At 45.6% G+C, this 22609-nt stretch overlaps 1 long non-coding RNA gene across 1 annotated transcript; it reads right to left on the bottom strand.

The window, feature by feature from the left end:
- Positions 1 to 6224: 6224 nt before the first annotated feature.
- On the bottom strand, positions 6225 to 15838 carry LOC118943815. Its single transcript, XR_005039091.1, has 3 exons — positions 15385 to 15838; positions 13740 to 13814; positions 6225 to 6552 (listed from the first exon to the last, which is right to left on the bottom strand). It is a non-coding gene; the product is annotated as an uncharacterized LOC118943815 (long non-coding RNA).
- Positions 15839 to 22609: the final 6771 nt, after the last annotated feature.

The raw sequence follows: 22609 nt of genomic DNA, 5'->3' as shown, positions 1-22609 counted from the left end.
ATCATTAGGCAGAGAGCAGAGCTGTTTTTATAACGGCATTTATTAAAATAGTTGAGAATCTAGGGGGGGGACAGAGACAAAATTAAGTTTGGAAATTAAAGGCGTTCTTCTACTGGCCACACTGGGCCAGACGGGCTGTGTGTGTGTAAGGAGAATGGATACCAGAAGCCAGTAGCTCTGTGTGTGTGTGTGTTTATAAGGTCCAGACAGTAGTCAGAGGAAACACACACGGTCATACAGAGACCTACTGTCACCATGACCACAGTACGACCATCAACCAAACTCAAAACAGACCAGGAGCACACTGACTGACCACGGGTTCTAAATGACTCAATAGCCCATCCATTTTAGCAGCGAAGCTTATAAAAAAAAAAAACACTAATCATAACACAAAATAACAAAAACATACAAACTACACAACATTTCTCCCCTCCCTCCTCAAAAAATGTAAATTACAAAAATCTTAAAAGAACCAAAAACCAGCACTCGCAAAACTGAGAAAGAAGTAACGTTTAACGTGTAGACAAGGGGTGATGGTGTGCGGGAGTGAATTAGAGAACTATATTAGCATTACGCACTACATGACCACAAGTATGTGGACACCTGCTCGTCGAACATCTCATTCCAAAATCATGGGCATTAATGGAGTTGGTCCACCCTTTGCTGCTGTAACAGCCTCCACTTTTCTAGGAAGTTTTTCCGCTAGATGTTGGAACATTGCTGCGTGGACTTGCCTCCATTCAGCCACAAGAGCCTTAGTGAAGTCGGCCACTGATGTTTGGCGATTAGGCCTGGCTCACAGCCGGCGTTCCAATTCATCCCAAAGGTTTTCGATGGGGTTGAGGTCAGGGCTCTGTGCAGGCCGGTCAACTTCTTCCACACCGATCTTGACAAACTATTTCTGTATGGACCTTGCTTTGTGCACGGGGGCATTGTCATGCTGAAACAGGAAAAGGCCTTCCCCAAACTGTTGCCACAGTGGAAGAACAGAATTGTATAGAATGTCGATTTCTGTAGTTGTTTTCCCTCTACTGGAACTAAGGGGCCTAGATCGAACCATGAAAAACAGCCCCAGAGCATTATTCCTCCTCCGTCAAACTTTACAGTTGGCACTATTTGGGCAGGTAGTGTTCTCCTGGCATCCGCCAAGCCCAGATTTGTCCGTCGGCCTGCCAGACGGTGAAGCGTGATTCATCACTCCAGAGAACGTGTTTCCACTGCTCCAGAGTCCAATGGTGGCGAGCTTTAATGCCAAATATACACTGGAGTTGCTTACGAAGACAACATTGAATGTTCCTGAGTGGCCTAGTTACTCTCCTTAAATCTATGTCAAGACTTGAAAATGGCTGTCTAGCAATGATCAACAACCAACTTGACAGAGCTTGAATCATTTTTTAAATAACAATGTGCAATATTGTACAATCCAGATGTGCAAAACTCTTAAGAGACTTACCCAAAAAGATGATTCTAACATGTATTGACTCAGGAGTGTAAATACTTCAGTAAATTACATTTTTCAGTATTTAATTTTGAATACAATTGCAAAATAAATAAAAAATATGTGCTCACTTTGTCATTATGGGGTATTGTGTGTAGATTGGTGATTTTTTTTTATTTTTATCCATTTTGAATTCAGACTTTAACAACAAAATATGGAATAAGTCGAGGGGTATGAATACTTTCTGAAGGCACTGTGTGTCCATACTTCAGTTTCTTGAGTTCTAGTACCAGTGCAACACACAAAACAGCTGAATTTTACATCATGCTACCCCGTCATTACCCAAACTGTGAAAAACAAACCCCCAGACAGTATGTGTCTGTCTGTCTGTCTGGGGGGGGGCACATCCCTTTCCAGAAATCCTCTAATAACATAAATACATGAGATTCAGCAGTGGGATCATGTCCAGATCTGTGGGTGCTAATGACTTTAGTGTGTGTCAGGGATTTTTCTGCCATTGAAATCCTTGGGGCGGGCCGCCAAAGCAAGTCCAAACACTGTAAAAACATTTATCATTTTTCCCCCGTTCGGGATGGAAAAATGCTTTCAGTGTAAACTTAAAACGACTAAAACCAGATATAAAGTATGTCGAAAAGATAATGGACCTATATATATTTTTTACACTATAAACCTTTGAACTATCATTCACCAAAATAAAAGTCAGGGAGAATTGATCATTCCAAAAACAATGGATTTAGCAGTATTGATTAGCATTATTGCTTGAACACAGCATTAGCCATGGCAAAACGCAAAGAATTGCAGGAAATTGGCTTTAAAAATGCTAAAATATATCTATACCACAAAGATGCGTTATTTTTTTCGTACATTCTTTTTTTAAATCACAAAAATTCAGCTATACCAATTTTCCGACCACAGCCATTGCCACGCCCCCTGCCACACCCACCACCTAAGCATTTTTTTAATCCAGAAAAAAACCCTGTGTGTTTGTTTAACTGAGGTAGATTGAGTCGTGTGAATAACCCATCTGAGAAGAGTGCTGGCCATGGAATCAGCGGGGATGGATCTCAGAGAGAGAGAGAGAGAAAGAGCGAGAGAGTGCGCACCTAAATCCAAAATGTGCTGCTGCTGTTTTTACTGGCTTGGTTGGAGCAGAGGAGCGGGGAGGGATTTACGAGTCTGGATGGATCAAACAGGCTGCCGTCAAGAGGCGCATGTGGAGAAAAGTCCCTCCTAACCCCCCACCCCCTCTATTCTCCTCCTTCCCCCCTCCCCCCTCTTCTCTCCCACTTTCTCTGCCTCAGAGATGGGTTGGTTACATAGCGATGGGAATGTCCGCAGGAACTTCCCAATACATTTCTAGTTCCTACTTAGTGGATGATGCCAGTAAAAGTGAAAAAGGAGGATTGTTAACCTTCTCCACCCCCCACCCACAGGTGCCCGCCGCTCTTAAAATTTATTTGACCATTTAGAGTAGAGAAATCTGTAATTTTTCTGTCACGAGTTCTGTCGTTTGAGGAATTTGCTCCCGCTCTCACTCCTACGCCTTGGCCCTCTGTGAGGAAAAATAGGGAATGGGAAAGCCAGAGAGAGAGTGAGGTAGAAAATAGGGAGGTAGAGAAGGACAGAGGGAGGGGGCAGAGTTGGGCGGAGGCTGCAGTGTGTTTGTTATGCAAGGGTCCAGCGGGCCAGGCTGAATGCAGGCTTGTTTTAAAACAGCCGTAAACGTTTCCACTCCCGGGACATGTGTTGAGCACATGAACCAAAAACACACACAACATCCCCTCGCTCCCTTAACTGGGCCACAGGCACAATCCCCCATCTGTCAGAGGCTCGCCTTTGGTTTCGCATTCTTCCATTGTGGAGACCCCCCCCCCCATCCCACAAACAAACACACACACGCACCCACCTTACACAATGCTTCCCTAAAACACCCTTGCCACAGACCAATCAACACTTCCGTGAACAATTAGTACAAATGGAGGACGGTGGGACAGGCCTTACCAACAGACGTCAGTAGGTAGTTCTAAATTCATACTTACATTCTTTCGAAAGTGGAGAGGTCACCACTACGTGACAGAAGTTAACTCTCCAGATCAGAGAGAAAAGCCAGACAGTGTTTTATGGCACAACATATACCAGGTGATAGAAATCACCCCCAGAAAAAAGGTCAAAAGTTTGCGGATGTTTTTCTGAACTAAACCTAATTTTACTGATATATTTACTCCGGGGGTTTCTTATGTCCCTCCCTCCACCCATATCAAACCAATCCAAATATGTAGGTAACTCTACAACCTGGACTCAAATCAAATCAAATAAGCACTTTTCCATCATCTTGCCTAATAAAGGCAGTGCAACACGTCAGTTGTGTGTCTGGTTTACTTCCCTCCGACAGGAGCAGCCAGCGTGGCCCCCAGCACGTCCGCACGCGGCCCCCGGGTCACTAAAGAATAAGAGGATGACGGGAGGAAGGAGAGAAGACACAGAACAATCAGGTTTCACTGTTCCTTGACTTGAGGCATAATAGCTGCTTTATTCACAGATAACGTAACGATACTGTCCATACATACAGTAACAATACTGTCCATACATACAGTAACGATACTGTCCATACATACAGTAACGATACTGTCCATACATACAGTAACAATACTGTCCATACATACAGTAACAATACTGTCCATACATACAGTAACAATACTGTCCATACATACAGAAACAATACATGCCGATACTGTCAATACATGAAATTGTCAATACATACAGTAACAATACTGTCAATACACGAAACTGTCAATACATACACAGTGTCAATACATGGATGGTCATCTGTTGACAAGTCACAATAGTCAATTGTCTGTACCAAGGTAAACTTTAGCACTGAGCACTATTGTTATATGGACAACACATCCATAATGGTTACTATCTGATCAATAAATGGATCACCAGTTCTCAGATAACAGGGTGAACAAGAGGGTGAAGAATCCAAGGATAGACCCGCTATTCAGGCGGTCACATGGGATGCCATCAGGCCTACACAGTCCCATACTCGGCATGGTGTGTGTGTGTGTGTGTGTGTGTGTAATGTCTGTGAGTCACCATAGAGAAGAGAGACTTTTGTAAATATTTATTAATGTAAGTGTGTGTATATCCAAGAGACACTAGAGCTGCTTGTGTGGTCGTGTGAGCGTGTGTGCTCGTCAAACGTGTGACGACAGCACTGTAAAAGCCGAAAAGCGTGTGTGTGAAAACAATGGGAACAGTGTTCGAGGTTGACGTCACATTTTCATCACTAGGATGCGGATATTAACAACGCGCACGCGCACGCACACACACACACACACACCCCATGGGAAGAGGAGTGTGTGGTGGGGAGAGTGTAGATTTAGTGAGAACAGATTTGTCCAGGGATGAGCCTCAGCCCAACCCAACCTGGCTGTGCCAACACTGAGGCTTCCTTGAAGAACCTAAACCCTCAGATCGCAGGCCAAACAATGCACTCGCTAGGAGTAGCAGCCATATATGAAGACACTGGTATGGTGCTGGAGATGATGAAAATGAGGGTAAAACAAGCTGTGTTTAGTTTAGGGCTCCTCTCCCTCTGTAACCAACATTGAATACACTGCGAGAGCAGGCAGACATCTTGAGAGTCAGCAGTCTTATGCTGACTCATACTAGCATATGGAAACTCTACAGTGACCACCAAGCCTAAACAGTTGGACGTAAACAACTGACTCGGGCTAGAATTCAATCGTTGTGCATATTGTGCACTTACATATTGACATCAATGGAATTTTCTTAATTGGATATTGATGCAAAGTCACGTTTGTCCTAGATCTCAACTATGTGGAGAACTGTAGATTATTGGGGTGTCTACTTTATGTGCACTTAGAAGAGTTGTTTGCAAAGTATTTTTCCTATTTTACAATGCCCAAACTGCATTCACTTGTTAGCCTAGGTGATGGATACTTCAAAATGAGCTCCGTTTTGGACTGCCCTTTGAACTGTTTCTACCTGGGGCAAAAGACCAACTATGGCTGGGTGATATGGCCTAAAAATAAAATATCTAGATTTTTTCAAATTTGTGTGAGATTCACGAGATATATACAGTACCAGCCAAAAGTTTGATCACACCTACTCATTCCAGGGTTTTTCTTTATTTGTACTATTATCTACATTTTAGAAAAATAGTGAAGACATCAAAACTATGAACTAACACATATGGAATCATGTAGTAACCAAAAAAAGTGTTAAACAAATCAAAATATATTTCATATTTGAGATTCTTCAAAGTAGCCACCCTTTGCCTTGATGACAGCTTTGCACACTCACTCTTTGCACACTTTCGCATTCTCTCAACCAGCTTGATGAGGTAGTCACCTGGAGTGCATTTAAATTAACAAGTGTGCCTTGTTAAAAGTACATTTGTGGAATCAGTTATGTTCTGTCAAAGGTAGGGGTGGTATACAGAAGATAGACCTATTTGGTAAAAGAACAAGTCCATATTATGGCAAAAACAGCTCAAATAAGCAAAGAGAAACAGCAGTCCATCATTACTTGAAGGTCAGTCAATCCGGAAAATGTCAAGAACTGACATTTTTTTCAAGTGCAGTCGCAAAAACCATCTGGTGGAAATCTGTCCTTTGGTCTGATGAGTCCAAATGAGATGTTTGGTTCCAACCACCATGTCCTTGTGAGACACACAGCAGGTGAACGGATGATCTCTGCATGTGTGGTTTCCACCCTGAAGCATGGAGGACGAGGTGTGATGGTGTGGGGGTGCGTTGCTGGTGATACTGTCAGTTATTTACAATTCAAGGCACACTTAACCAGCATGGTTACCACAGCAATAGGCAATCTCATCTGGTTTGAGCTTTGTGTGATTGTCAAGCAGTGTGTCTGTAGTGACGCCTCAAGCACTGAGATGCCTTAGACCGTGGCGGCACTTGGGAGATCATCAGACCTTAACTCAATTGAGATGGTTTCGGCTTAGTAAGACATTTGTTTTTCAACAGGACAATGACCCAACACACATCCAGACTGTGTAAGTGCTATTTCACCAAGAAGGAGAGTGATGGAGTGCTGCATCAGAAGACCTGTGCGACACAAACAACACCGAGTTAAACATGGAATTAACAAACATACAGTCAATAACACAATAGAGAAAAAGTCTATATACAGTGTGTGCAAATGAGGTAAGATAAGGGAGGTAAGGCAATAAATAGGCCATAGTGGCGAAATAATTACAATTTAGCAATTAAACACAAGTGATAGATGTGCAAAAGATGAATGTGCAAGTAGATGCTGGGGTATAAAGGAGCAAAAAATAAATACATAATAAATAAAAGTTTGGGGATGAGGAATTTGGATGGGCTATGTACAGGTGCAGTGATCTGTGAGCTGCTCTGAGCAAGCATTTAGTTTTACTTGCATTTAAAGAGCAGTTGGATGTCAAGGAAGGAGAGTTGTATGGCATTGAAGCTCGTCTGGAGGTTAGTTAACACAGTGTCCAAAGAAGGGCCAGAAGTATACAGATTGTTGTCGTCTGCGTAGAGGTGGATCAGAGAATCACAAGCAGCAAGAGCGACATCATTGATATATACAGAGAAAAGAGACGGCCCGAGAATTGAACCCTGTGGCACCCCCATAGAGACTGCCAGAGGTGCGGACAACAGGCCCTCCGATTTGACACACTGAAGAAGTAGTTGGTGAACCAGGCAAGGCAGTCATTTGAGAAACCAAGGCTGATGAGTTTACCGATAAGAATGTGGTGATTGACAGAGTCGAAAGCCTTGGCCAAGTCGATGAATACAGCTGCACAGTAATGTCTCTTATCGATGGCGGTTATGACGGTTTGGGATGAGTTGGACCACAGAGAAGGAAAAGCAGCCAACGAGTGCTCCACATATGTGGGAACTCCTTCAAGACTGTTGGAAAAGCATTGCTCATGAAGCTGGTTGAGAGAATGCCAAGAGTGTGCAAAGCTGTCATCAAGGCAAAGGGTGGCTACTTTGAAGAATCTCAAATATAAAATATATATTGATTTGTTTAACACTTTTTTGGTTACTACATGATTCCAAATGTGTTATTTCATAGTTTGGATGTATTCACTATTTTTCTACAATGTATAATATAGTAAAAATAAAGAAAACCCCATGAATGAGTAGCTGTGTCCAAACCTTTGACTGGTACTGTACATGACCACAAGTATGTGGACACCTGCTCGCCGAACAGCTCATTAAAAAATCATGGTCATTAATATAGAGTTGGTCCCCCTTTGCTGCTATAACAGCCTCCGCTCTTGTGGGGAGGCTTTTTAAATTAGATGTTGGAAGATTGCTGTGGGGACTTGCTTCCATTCAGCCACAAGAGCATTAGTGAGGTCGGGCACTGATTTTGGGTGATTAGGCCTGGCTCGCAGTCTGCATTACAATTCATCCCAAAAGGTGTTCAATGAGGTTCTTCCACACCGATCTCGACGAAACATTTCTGTATGGACCTCGCTTTGTGCATTGTCATTGTCTGAAACAGTAAAGAGCCTTCCAAACTATTGCCACAAAGTAGGAAGCACAGAATCATCAAGAATGTTATTGTATGATGTATTGTCCCTTTACTTGAACTAAGGGGCCTAGCCCGAACCATGAAAAACAGCCCCAGAACATTATTCCTCCTCTACCAAACTTTACAGTTGGCACTATGCATTCAGGCAGGTAGTTTTTTTCCTAGCATCCGCCAGCATCCGACTCGTCCTTCAGACTGCCACATGGTGAGTGTGATTCATCACTTCAGAGAACGCGTTTCCACTGTCGGCAAGATTTACACCTCTCCAGCTGACGCTTGGCAATGCACATGGTGATCTTAGGATTGTGTGCAGCTGCACGGCCATGGAAACTTTTTCCATGAAGCTCCTGACGAACAGTTCTTGTGCTGACGTTGCTTCAAGAGGCAGTTTTGAACTCGGTAGTGAGTGTTGCAACCAAGGACAGGTGATTATTATGCGCAAAGCGCTTCAGCACTCGGCGGTCCCGTTCTGTGAGCTTGTCTGGCCTACCACTACACGGGTGAGCCGTTGATGCGCCTAGACGTTTCCACTTCACAATAACAACGCTTACAGTTGACCGGGGAAGCTCTAGCAGGCCAGACATTTGACGAACTGACTTGTTGGAAAGGTGGCATCCTATGAAGGTGCCACGTTGAAAGTCACTGAGCTCTTCAGTAAGGTCAGTCTACTGCCTATGTTTGTCTATGGAGAATGCATGGCTGAGTGCTCAATTGTATACACCAGTCAGCAACGCGTGTGAATGAAATAGCCGAAACCACTAATATGAAGGGGTGTCCACATACTTTTGGGAATATACACTGCATTCTGAAAATATTTAGACCCCTTGACATTCTCCATATTTTGCTACGTTACAGACTTATTAAAAAATGGATATAAAAAAATACTCTGCAATCTACACACAATACAATACCCACACAACACCCCATAATGACACTGCAAAAACAGGCCCAGGTTTGGGACAGGAAAGTATGTGGTAGGTGGAGGTCGGTTCCATTGAAATGGAAGCCTGTGTGGGGCGTGGAGGGAAACAAACCAAGGAGGGAAGGGCAGAAGAAAAAGGAGTCTTTTCAATATCAGGAGTGGATGTGTGAGATAGATAGATAGATAGATAGATAGATAGATACACAGTGCCTTGCGAAAGTATTTGGCCCCCTTGAACTTTGCGACCTTTTGCCACATTTCAGGCTTCAAACATAAAGATATAAAACTGTACTTTTTTGTGAAGAATCAACAACAAGTGGGACACAATCATGAAGTGGAACGACATTTATTGGATATTTCAAACTTTTTTAACAAATCAAAAACTGAAAAATTGGGTGTGCAAAATTATTCAGCCCCTTTACTTTCAGTGCAGCAAACTCTCTCCAGAAGTTCAGTGAGGATCTCTGAATGATCCAATGTTGACCTAAATGACTAATGATGATAAATACAATCCACCTGTGTGTAATCAAGTCTCTGTATAAATGCACCTGCACTGTGATAGTCTCAGAGGTCCGTTAAAAGCGCAGAGAGCATCATGAAGAACAAGGAACACACCAGGCAGGTCCGAGACACTGTTGTGAAGAAGTTTAAAGCCGGATTTGGATACAAAAAGATTTCCCAAGCTTTAAACATCCCAAGGAGCACTGTGCAAGCGATAATATTGAAATGGAAGGAGTATCAGACCACTGCAAATCTACCAAGACCTGGCCGTCCCTCTAAACTTTCAGCTCATACAAGGAGAACACTGATCAGAGATGCAGCCAAGAGGCCCATGATCACTCTGGATGAACTGCAGAGATCTACAGCTGAGGTGGGAGACTCTGTCCACAGGACAACAATCAGTTGTATATTGCACAAATCTGGCCTTTATGGAAGAGTGGCAAGAAGAAAGCCATTTCTTAAAGATATCCATAAAAAGTGTCGTTTAAAGTTTGCCACAAGCCACCTGGGAGACACACCAAACATGTGGAAGAAGGTGCTTTGGTCAGATGAAACCAAAATTGAACTTTTTGGCAACAATGCAAAACATAACGTTTGGCGTAAAAGCAACACAGCTCATCACCCTGAACACACCATACCCACTGTCAAACATGGTGGTGGCAGCATCATGGTTTGGGCCTGCTTTTCTTGAGCAGGGACAGGGAAGATGGTTAAAATTGATGTGAAGATGGACGGAGCCAAATACAGGACCATTCTGGAAGAAAACCTGATGGAGTCTGCAAAGACCTGAGACTGGGATGGAGATTTGTCTTCCAACAAGACAATGATCCAAAACATAAAGCAAAATCTACAATGGAATGGTTCAAAAATAAACATATCCAGGTGTTAGAATGGCCAAGTCAAAGTCCAGACCTGAATCCAATCGAGAATCTGTGGAAAGAACTGAAAACTGCTGTTCACAAATGCTCTCCATCCAACCTCACTGAGCTCGAGCTGTTTTGCAAGGAGGAATGGGAAAAAATGTCAGTCTCTCGATGTGCAAAACTGATAGAGACATACCCCAAGCGACTTACAGCTGTAATTGCAGCAAAAGGTGTCGCTACAAAGTATTAACTTAAGGGGGCTGAATAATTTTGCACGCCCAATTTTTCAGTTTTTGATTTGTTAAAAAAGTTTTAAATATCCAATAAATGTCGTTCCACTTCATCATTGTGTCCCACTTGTTGTTGATTCTTCACAAAAAAATACAGTTTTATATCTTTATGTTTGAAGCCTGAAATGTGGCAAAAGGTCGCAAAGTTCAAGTGGGCCGAATACTTTCGCAAGGCACTGTATATATATATATATATAGTAGCTTCGGAAAGTATTCAGACCCCTTGACTTTTTCCACATTGTTACGTTATAGCCTTATTCTAAAATGGATTAAATAAACATCCTCAGCAATCTACACACAATACCCCATAAAAACAGAAATACAGTTTTAGTCGGAAGCATACACACACTTAGGTTGGAGTCATTCAAACTCGTTTTTCAACCACTCCACAAATTTCTTGTTAACAAACTATAGTTTTGGCAAGTCGGTTAGGACATCTACTTTGCGCATGACACAAGTAATTTTTCCAACAATTGTTTACAGACAGATTATTTCACTTATAATTCACTGTATCACAATTCCAGTGGTCAGAAGTTTACATACACTAAGTTGACATTGCCTTTAAACAGCTTGCAAAATTCCAGAAAATTATGTCATGGCTTTTTGAAGCATCTGATAGGCTAATTGACATCATTTGAGTCAATTGGAGGTGTACCTGTGGATGTATTTCAAGGCCTACCTTCAAACTCAGTGCCTCTTTGCTTGACATCATGGGAAAATGAGAAGAAATCAGCCAAGACCTCAGAAAAAAAACTGTAGACCTCCACAGGTCTGATTGATCCTTGGGAGCAATTTCCAAATGCCTGAAGGTACCACGTTCAGTTGTACAAACAATAGTATGCAAGTATAAACACCACTCAGCCGCCATATCTCTCAGGAAGGAGACACATTCTGTCTCTAAGAGATGAACGTACTTTGGTGCGAAAAGTTTAAATCAATCCCAGAAAAACAGCAAAGGACCTTGTGAAGATGCTGGACGAAACAGGTACAAAAGTATCTATATCCACAATACAACGTGTCCTATATTGACATAACCTGAAAGGCTGCTCAGCAAGGAGATCATACTTTTTGGGGAAATGTCCTCTGGTCTGATGAAACAAAAATAGAACTGTTTGGCTATAATGACCATCGTTATGTTTGGAGGAAAAAGGGGGAGGCTTGCAAGCTGAAGAACACCATCGCAACCGTGAAGCAAGGGGGTGGCAGCATTATGTTGTGGGGGTGCTTTGCTGCAGGAGGGACTGCTGCACTTCACAAAATAGATGGCATCGCGAAGAAGGAACATCATGTGGATATTTTGAAGCAACATCTTATCAGTCAGGAAGACATCAGTCAGGAAGTTAAAGCTTGGTCGCAAATGGGGCTTCCAAATAGACAATCACTCCAAGCAAACTTCCAAAGTTGTGGCAAAAGGACAACATAGTCAAGGTATTGGAGTGGCCATCACAAAACCCTGACCTCAATCCTATAGAAAATTTGTGGGCAGAACTGAAAAAGTATACACCAGCTCTGTCAGGAGGAATGAGCCAAAATTCAACCAACTTGTTGTGGGAAGCTTGTGGAAGGCTACCCGAAACCCAAGTTAAACAATTTAAAGGCAATGCTACCAAATACTAATTGAGTGTTTGTAAACTACTGACCCACTAGGAAAAACTGAATTGAAATGTATTTGGCTAAGGTGTATGTAAACTTCCGACTTTAACTGTACCTTATTTACATTAGTATTAATACCCTTTGCTACGAAACTCGAAATTGAGCTCAGGTGCATCCTGTTTCCATTGATCATCTTTGAGATATTTGTACATGTGCCTTTTAACCTGTGGTAAATTCAATTGATTGGACATGATTTTGAAAGGCAGACAGCTGTCTATATAAAGGTCCCACTGTTGATAGTGCTTGGCAGAGCAAAAACCAAGCCATGAGGTCAGGTCGAAGGAATGGACCGTAGAGCTCCGAGACAGGCACAGGTTTGGGGAAGGGTACCAAAAATGTTCTGCGGCATTGAAGGTCCCCAAGAACACAGTGACCTCCAACATTCTTAAATGGAAGATGTTTAGAACCACCAAGACTCTTATTTAAACTGGCTGCACGGCCAAACTGAGTATTTGGGGGAAGGGCCTTGGTCAGGGTGGTGACCAAGAACCTGATGGTCACTCTGACAGAGCTCTGGAGTTCCTCCTTGGAGATGGGAGAACCTTCCAGAAGGACAACCATCTCTGCAGCACTCCACCAATCAGGCCTTTATGGTAAAGAGGTCAGATAGAAGCCACTTCTCAGTAAAAGGCACATGACGGTCTGCTTAGATATTGCCAAAAGGCACCTAAAGACTCTCAGACCATGAGAAACAAGATTCTCTCTGGTCTGATGAAACCAAGATTGAACACTTTGGCCTGAATGCCAACCGTCAACGTCTGGAGGAAACCTGGCACCATCCCTACGGTGAAACATGGTGGTGGCAGCATCATGCTGTGGGGATGTTTTTCAGCGGCAGGGACTGGGAGTCTAGTCAGGATCCAGGGTTAAATTGAATGGAGCAAAGTACAGTGAGATCCTTAATGAAAAACTACTCCAGAGAACACAGGACCTCAGACTGGTGCGAAGATTCACCTGCCAACAGGACAATAACCCTAAGCACACAGCGAAGACAACGAAGGAGTGGCTGTGGGACAAGTCTCAATGTCCTTCAGTGGCCCAGCCAGAGCCCAGACTTGACCCGATTGAACATCTCTGGAGAGGCCTGAAAATAGCTGTGCAGCAACACTCCCCATCCAACCTGACAGAGCTTGAGAAGATCAGCAGAGAAGAATGGGAGAAACTCCCCTAATACAGGCGTGCCAAGCTTGTAGCGTCATACCCAAGAAGACTTGATGCTGTAATAACTGACAAAGGTGGTTCAACAAAGTACTGAGTATGTAAATGTGATGTCATATATTTAAAATATCTAAATTAGCAGAAAAAAATCTAAAAACCTGTTTTTGCTTTGTCATTGTGGGGTATTGTGTGTATATTGACGCGGGAAAAAACAAACAATTTAATACATTTTCGAATAAGGCTGTAGCGCAACAAAACATGGTAAAAGTCTAGGGTTCTGAATACTTTCCGAAGGCACTGTATGCGTCCATAAGTGTGAGTGAGTGAGAAATTACCTGGAGGCGAGCAACATTCGTGGTTGGAGTGCTTTGCTGATGTCACTTCCTGCCGCCTGGGGTCTGTGTGGCCGTCTGGTAGGAACGCAGCAGGTACAACACACACACACACACGTGTCGTTTCAACTGGTTTAATAATAACTGTGTGTGTATCTGAATTACTGAGGAGTGAACTGCTGTGAGTTTGACTAGGCAAACAATCGCTGAGGTTCGTAGACAAACAAAGTAAAGTAGTTTAGGTTGGCTGATGATGAACAGTCTGAAAAAAGTTGCGCGGTTACCAAAGTGGCTGTTTGGGACCAAGAAAGGTATAAACACAATGATGTGAGAATATTCTTTCTACGCATATTATAAAATGGCCTAATGATTATTATATTATTCAGCGGAGATATTGCAGATGCTATAATGGAGGCCAGATATTCTCAGGCTAGGTCAGATGCAGTGTATTCTGAGGCAGTGTACTCAGCCTCCTCGGTCCTGTAGTTCGTGTTCTCTTGTGTATTCTGGGCCATAGTAAGTATACTCTTTAGCTGAGCTACGGCCACAGTGGAGGAAGCCATTCATTACACCATGCAGGGTAGGCAACGGGGGAAAACCAAGCCGACCAGGGCCACCACGTAGCACCAGCCCTGGGTCACCGAGCCCTGCTCACCCCCCCTGTACCAGCCACCCTCCACACCCTCCCAGCCAACACCCACTGGCTCTCACAAACAGCATCCACCACACCCCTCCCTTCTCCGTCGTTCCCTGCCCCCTCGACGATTCAGACTGGGAAGTCCCTAGTGGGAGTCTCAACTGGCTTAATCCGGCCTTGCTTGAAGGAAATGGGAATATTTATAGAACCCAAACCGTCCTCCAAAAAGCGTGACATGGAGCAAAAAAAACAGAGGCGGGACGAGAAGACGGAGCTAAAATAAAGATGCCACAGTTGAGATGAGATCCACAAAGCAGAAGGAAAGGGTCATGGTCCAGACGTTTTAACCCTGGGAGGAGAAGGTAAATGGGTTGAGAGGTCACTGTTGTGTCCCTGTCTGGAGATGGAGCAGTGGGGGAGGGGACCAGGGTTTTTGACCTGTGCTGTTTTGATGAAGGGCACTACCGCTTGGGGAAACTTATGAGAACGGTTTGGCAACGTTTGAGCTATATACGAAACAAATCAAACCGTCTTTGTAAGGGTTGTTTTTGAGCGAGGCGTTTTACAGTCGGTGTTGAGTGTGTGTTGTGTGAGTGTGTCACATTTAGCCTGGTAAAAATAGTGGTGGTGTGTGAGGGCTGTTATCAGGCTGCAGTCACTCCCACATCCACGACCAGGGACTGACCACAGGGCACGGCTAGACGCGCACGGCTAGACGCGCACAGGTACACGCGCACAGGCACACAGAAAAGTGCACCCAAACGCAAGAAACCACCAGAAACACACATGCACAACACACAAACCCTTGAACAAGACACTTACACAAAAATACAAACAAATAAGCACACTCAAATACTTTTGCTACATTTACACCTAAGCATGAGCATCCAAAGATACAAACACGCAAACAATTCAGAACTACTGATAGACATGGTCCTACACACACACACACACACACACACACACACAAGCCCTGTGGCATGTGTGAACAATGACATCTTCAATCTTTACCCGTCACGGAGTTGTGGAGCTCAACTGCACCCCAGGGACTTGCTTGTTATTGCCACTGTGCAGACGAGGGAGAGAAGCATGACCAGTGTGTGTCTGCGTGTGTGTGTGTGTGTGTGTGTGTGTGTGTGTTCTGTGAACGATCTGAGCAGACAGAAAACAGCTAGGGTTGTTGTATTAGAACAGTGAGCCAGAGAGAACATGGAGGAGTGGTGACCTTCTGTGTCCTCTTTCATTACGCATACTATACTAGTACTGCTCACCCTAACTAACTTAAGCCTGGTCCCACATCAGTTTGTGCTGTACTAGTACTACGCTCTGCAGACCCTGTTTAGCGCAAACTTGTCCCCAGATCTGTTTGTGCTGTACTAGTACTACGCTCTACAGACCCTGGCTGAGTTCAAGAGGTTTACTAGCATTTAAGAGCAGTTGGAGGCCACGGAAGGAGTGTTGTATGGCGTTGAAGCTCGTTTGGAGGTTTGTTAACACAGATCGAGATTTTACATTTATATTTTAGTCATTTAGCATACGCTCTTATTCAGAGCGATTTACAGGAGTAGTTAGGGTAAAGTGCCTTGCTCAAGGGCACGTCGACAGATTTTTTTTTTTACCTAATCGGCTCGGGGATTCGAACCAGCGACCTTTCGGTTACTGGCCCAATGCTCTTAACAGAGTGGCAGATACAAGTAACTGCTAAAATAATGGAAACATTTGAATAAATGGGGGATACAAAGTATATTGAAAGCAAGTCCTTCCACACAGGTGTGGATACTGAGTTAATTAAGCAATTAACATCCCATCATGCTTAGGGTCATGTATAAAAATGCTGGGCAGGCCCTTATTTTGGCTACCATGGCTATGCCCCCATCCACAGGGCACAAGTGGTCACGGAATGGTTTGATGAGCACAAAAACGATGTAAACCATATGCCACGGCCGTCTCAGTCACCAGATCTCAACCCAATTGAACACTTATGGGAGGTTCTGTAGTGGCGCCTGAGACAGCGTTTTCCACCACCATCAACAAAACACCAAATTTAGGAAATTCTCAAAGAATAGCATCTCATCCCTCCAATAGAGTTTCAGACACTTGTCAGAATCTATGCCAAGGTGCATTGAAGCTGTTCTGGCTTGTGGTGGCCCAAAACCCTATTAAGACACTTTATGTTGGCGTTTCCTTTATTTTGGCACTTACATACAGCTACAATGCTGTTTAGGTCACGAACCCTTCCTCCAAACACTTAAGAAAGAAAAAAAGTGTGTCCATGAGCAAGTCTACTGTACAACTCCTGATTTGTGTTGTGGAAATACACAAAGGATTAATTCCCCACCGCGTGACCTAAAACGCTACTGACCAACGCTATGCATGCTGGATAGACAGGCCTGGTGTGTGTCGGGTGTGGGCGTCGGGTTCTGTTAGTGCTGGTCCATCTGTTCCCTTGTTAGGCCGGTCCAGGGGAAGCCCGGGGAGGTTGTGTCAACAGAACTTATCGGGTGGACTGGGACAGTGTTGGCTAGCACTGTGTTTGGTGGTGCTTTAACCAAAGAGCCATCTCTAATAACTCTAACCTCGGTCTGCTGATGCATGACGCTCAGGGGATGGTCTCCTGGGGACGCTGAAGGTCACACAGCTCGGGGTGTGGGAGAGAGAGCTGGGAAGACTATGTCAGTGTACAGGGAATGTGTACCGTCTACACACCCTGTTAATGGATGTGAAAAGGGGCATTCTGGATAGCAACAGAAGCTAAGTTAAAATCAGCAAATTAAAGCTAGGATGGTTTTTCCCAATAGGGCAGAGACAGCCACATCTGCAACCTGTTACACACACACACACACACCAACTGACTCCCGGACAGTGGCCGTAACACATTAACATACATTAGCCATCCCCTGCAGCTGAACACACTGTCCTCATCAACTTCAGCATAAACAGGGCCTCAGTATGATGTGCGCATACACACTATCTCCTCTATCTAGTGGGCCCTGGGTGATGCTCCAATCCACACGTACACTCTGTCTATTTTGGTCTCTCCTCTATACTCTACAGTGTTTACAACCAGAACGTTTGCGTACAAAACCCAGGGCTCACCACAACAACCCTCCCCCTCTTGGCTACCCCCAGCCAAGAGTTCCTCCAGATCTCGACCCAGCGTCTCCAAACACTCCCGTTTATCTGTGGTCCATCAGGGGAAAGACACCCCTCCGTATTCAGATTGAACGGGCGGGACCTGACACGCTGCCCGGTCTATCTGTGGTGGATCGTCTAAAGTAAACAAGTACACTGATGCAAGGGCCCTTATACGCACAGGCATGCATGCACATACCACACACACACACACATTAGGGATGGGCATTTGAAAGAATGTCTGTGTTCAAGTACTCTCGTCAACAAAGAATCTTGAGTTCTTGCAATGTTAGTGTGAAATGAGGCTGAGAGCAAAAAAAAGTTTGCAGTATGCTATCCATTTTTCCAATTAAGCCTACTGGTTGTTTTGAAAATGAGACTCCCCCCCCCACATTTAACCTGCTACATGAATAAAAAAGAAGCAATCTAATACAAACCTTGAATCGAGTACTCCAGCCCATCCCCGGCACTCACTACTCCAGCCCATCCCCGGCACTCACTACTCCAGCCCATCCCCGGCACTCACTACTCCAGCCCATCCCCGGCACTCACTACTCCAGCCCATCCCCGGCACTCACTACTCCAGCCCATCCCCGACACTCACTACTCCAGCCCATCCCCGGCACTCACTACTCCAGCCCATCCCCGGCACTCACTACTCCAGCCCATCCCCGGCACTCACTACTCCAGCCCATCCCCGGCACTCACTACTCCAGCCCATCCCCGGCACTCACTACTCCAGCCCATCCCCGGCACTCACTACTCCAGCCCATCCCCGGCACTCACTACTCCAGCCCATCCCCGGCACTCACTACTCCAGCCCATCCCCGGCACTCACTACTCCAGCCCATCCCCGGCACTCACTACTCCAGCCCATCCCCGGCACTCACTACTCCAGCCCATCCCCGGCACTCACTACTCCAGCCCATCCCCGGCACTCACTACTCCAGCCCATCCCCGGCACTCACTACTCCAGCCCATCCCCGGCACTCACTACTCCAGCCCATCCCCGGCACTCACTACTCCAGCCCATCCCCGGCACTCACTACTCCAGCCCATCCCCGGCACTCACTACTCCAGCCCATCCCCGGCACTCACTACTCCAGCCCATCCCCGGCACTCACTACTCCAGCCCATCCCCGGCACTCACTACTCCAGCCCATCCCCGGCACTCACTACTCCAGCCCATCCCCGGCACTCACTACTCCAGCCCATCCCCGGCACTCACTACTCCAGCCCATCCCCGGCACTCACTACTCCAGCCCATCCCCGGCACTCACTACTCCAGCCCATCCCCGGCACTCACTACTCCAGCCCATCCCCGGCACTCACTACTCCAGCCCATCCCCGGCACTCACTACTCCAGCCCATCCCCGACACTCACTACTCCAGCCCATCCCCGACACTCACTACTCCAGCCCATCCCCGACACTCACTACTCCAGCCCATCCCCGGCACTCACTACTCCAGCCCATCCCCGGCACTCACTACTCCAGCCCATCCCCGGCACTCACTACTCCAGCCCATCCCCGGCACTCACTACTCCAGCCCATCCCCGGCACTCACTACTCCAGCCCATCCCCGGCACTCACTACTCCAGCCCATCCCCGGCACTCACTACTCCAGCCCATCCCCGGCACTCACTACTCCAGCCCATCCCCGGCACTCACTACTCCAGCCCATCCCCGGCACTCACTACTCCAGACCATCCCCGGCACTCACTACTCCAGCCCATCCCCGGCACTCACTACTCCAGCCCATCCCCGGCACTCACTACTCCAGCCCATCCCCGGCACTCACTACTCCAGCCCATCCCCGGCACTCACTACTCCAGCCCATCCCCGGCACTCACTACTCCAGCCCATCCCCGGCACTCACTACTCCAGCCCATCCCCGGCACTCACTACTCCAGCCCATCCCCGGCACTCACTACTCCAGCCCATCCCTAACACTCACTATACTATGACTTGCCTGTCCTCTCTCCCTAGGATATTCGCTATACTCGACTTGAGTGGGTTGAATCACTGACGTGATCTTCCTGTCTGGTTTTGCAACCCCACGAGGCTCGTGCGGTGGAGGAGATCTTCGTGGGCTATACTCAGCCTTGTCTCAGGGTAGTAAGTTGGTGATTTGTTGATATCCCTTTCCTGGTGTGGGGGCTGTGCTTTGGCAAAGTGGGTGGAGTTATATCCTGCTTGGTTGGCCCTGTCTGGGGGTAAGTTTGGATCTGGCAACAGTGTCCCCAGACCTCCAAGTCTCAGTCCCCAGTATCTATGCTGTAATAGTCTATGTCCTGGGGGGCTAGGGTGGGTCTGTCCCATTTGGTATAATTCTCTTGTCTTATCTGGTGTCCTGTGTGATCTCAGGAATGCTCCCTCTAATTCTCCTCTTCCAGAGAACATGTTCCCTAGGGCCATGCCACAGAACTACCTGCCCTGACGACTCCTGGCTGTCCCCGCCCCAGTCCACCTGGTCATGTTGCTGATCCAGTTTCTGCTGTGGTTATGGAACCTGTTCACCAGACGTGCCCCTCTCTCTTTCTCGCTCACTCCCTCCCTCTGGCCTTAAATGGCCATGTACTCTTATAATCTTCACCCGACAGAGCCAGAAGAGGACTGCCCACCCTTCGGGTCCTTCTTCCTCTATAGGTTTCTTCCCAAGTTTCTGCCTTTCTAGGGATTTTTTCATAGCCACCGTGCTTCTACATCTGCATTGCTTGCTCTTTGAGGTCTTTGGTGTTTTAGGCTGGGTCTCTGTAAACTGCTGTTGTAAAAAGTGCTTTAGAAATATGATTGATTGACAACAGAGGGTCTTCTTCCCTGTCTAATATGGTAGACAGAGGTGGAGAGAGTGTGAGGGCTGAGGAAATGAAATTATTTTGAGGAAACACCGGTTGCAAGCTTTGGCTCTACTGTAACACCCCATGGAGTATACACGCATCACATGGATCTTACACCCATCTTATCCTCCCTGTATGTTCTCAAAGTGGTCGTCTCTATTTCTCTCCTCCCTCGACCCTCCCTCCCTCTCGATCTCTCTCTCTCCTCCCTGGCCACAGAGACACGGCTCTCCTGTCATCCTCAACTCCCAGAGAGAGAGGGACATCTGTGAAAACTCCACACACATGGCCACCATGACCGGAAATAAAATAAACCCTGCTCTCACAAAGCCACCCGTAAGCCTCTGCGAGCCCATCTCTCCTTTTCTGGCTCCCATCCCTCCCTCCCTCTCTTTCTTTACTTATTTTTTATGCTCCCTCGCTCCTACTCACTGTATACTCTTTCCTTCTCACCCTGTCTCCATCGCTCTCGCCCATTCCTCTCCCTCTATCCCACAGACCTCCCTGAAACAAAGTGGTTTCTTGTCTTAAATACTGGCTATCAAATCATAACTGTCAGATCATGGAAGGAAAATACAAAACAAAGCTATTAATTCCTCCCCATGACACTAACACCCCCGATTTGGGCCAAGCTGTCCCATTATGAGTAGACTGTAGCAATGTCTCATTAGTATGTGTTGATATTACTGTGTGAGTGTTCACTTGTTGTTAGAGTGTGTTGACAATACTAAATCTGTATTTACCCTGGACTGTCACAGTGTGATAATGGGGTTGATGGGATGTGCACTGTGTGTTGACAGGATATGTTGAGAGCTGTGTCTGCAAGTGTGTGTTGAAACTGTGCATACTGTGTCAGAAAGTGTGTACGCGTGCAAATGTGTGTGCGTTGAGACAGTTCATTATTTTTCAGTGTGTGTTGCCAGTATTAGAGAATGGAATGGGTTCTAGACCTGGAATAGGGTTCCGTGGATGTGATGGCTGCCCGGTCCCTGGGTTCTAGGTCCGGGTTCCAGAGGCAGGTCCTCCAAAAGGGTCTGGAGGGTGGAGGTGGACTTGGGTTACCATGACGAACGGGGCCAGGGACCGGGCAGCCATCTCAAGGGTCTGTTAGACCACAGAACAACCACACCTGGAACACACAAACAGACAACGCAGGTTAGAGAAGAGGGATTCTAGCAAATACAAATGTATTGGTTGCATACACATTTAGAAGATGTTATATTATATAACATATACACACAGTTGAATTCAGAAGTTTACATACACTTAGGTTGAGTCACGAAAACTCATTTCTCAACCACTCCACACATTTCTTGTTAACAAACCATAGTTTTGGCAAGACGGTAAGGACATCTACTTTGTGCATGACAAGTCATTTTTCCAACAATTGTTTACATACAGATTATTTCACTTATAATTCTCTGTATCACAATTCCAGTGGGTCAGACGTTTACATACACTAAGTTGACTGTGCCTTTAAACAGCTTGGAAAATTCCAGAAAAGGATGTCATGGCTTTAGGAGCTTCTGATAGGCTAATTGACATCATTTGAGTCAATTGTAGGTGTACCTGTGGATGTATTTCAAGGCCTACCTTCAAACTCAGTGCCTCTTTGCTTGACATCATGAGAAAATCATGAGAAAATCAGCCAAGACCTCAGAAAAAGAATTGTAGACCTCCACAAGCCTGGTCATCCTTGGGAGCAATTTCCAAAACGCCTGAAAGTACCACGTTAATTTGTAAAAACAACAGTACGCAAGTATAAACACCCTGGGACCACACAGCTGTCATGCTGCTCAGGAAGGAGACGCGTTCTCCTAGAGATGAACATACTTTGGTGCGAAAAGTGCAAATCAATCCCAGAACAGGATTGACCTTGTGAAGATGCTGGAGGAAACAGGTACAAAAATATCTATATCCACAGTAATATATATATATATATATATAAAAATAAATAAATAAAGAGTCCTATATCAACAAATCCTGAAAGGCCGCTCAGCAAGGAAGAAGCCACTGCTCCAAAACCGCCATAAAAAAAGCCAGACTACGGTTTGCAATTGCACATGTGAACAAAGATCGTACTTTTTGGAAAAATGTCCTCTGGTCTGATGAAACAAAAATATAACTGCTTGGCCAATGACCTTCGCTATGTTTGGAGGAAAAAGGGGATGCTTGCAAGCCGAAGAACACCATCCCAACCGTGACGCACAGAGGTGGCAGCATCATGTTGTGGGGTTGCTTTGCTGCAGGAGTTGCTAGCTAGTA

The sequence above is a fragment of the Oncorhynchus mykiss genome, chromosome 23, assembly GCF_013265735.2.
Source record: "Oncorhynchus mykiss isolate Arlee chromosome 23, USDA_OmykA_1.1, whole genome shotgun sequence".
NCBI lineage: Eukaryota > Metazoa > Chordata > Actinopteri > Salmoniformes > Salmonidae > Oncorhynchus > Oncorhynchus mykiss.
Note: the sequence above shows the minus strand (reverse complement) of the source record. Positions and strands in the feature narration are given on the sequence as shown.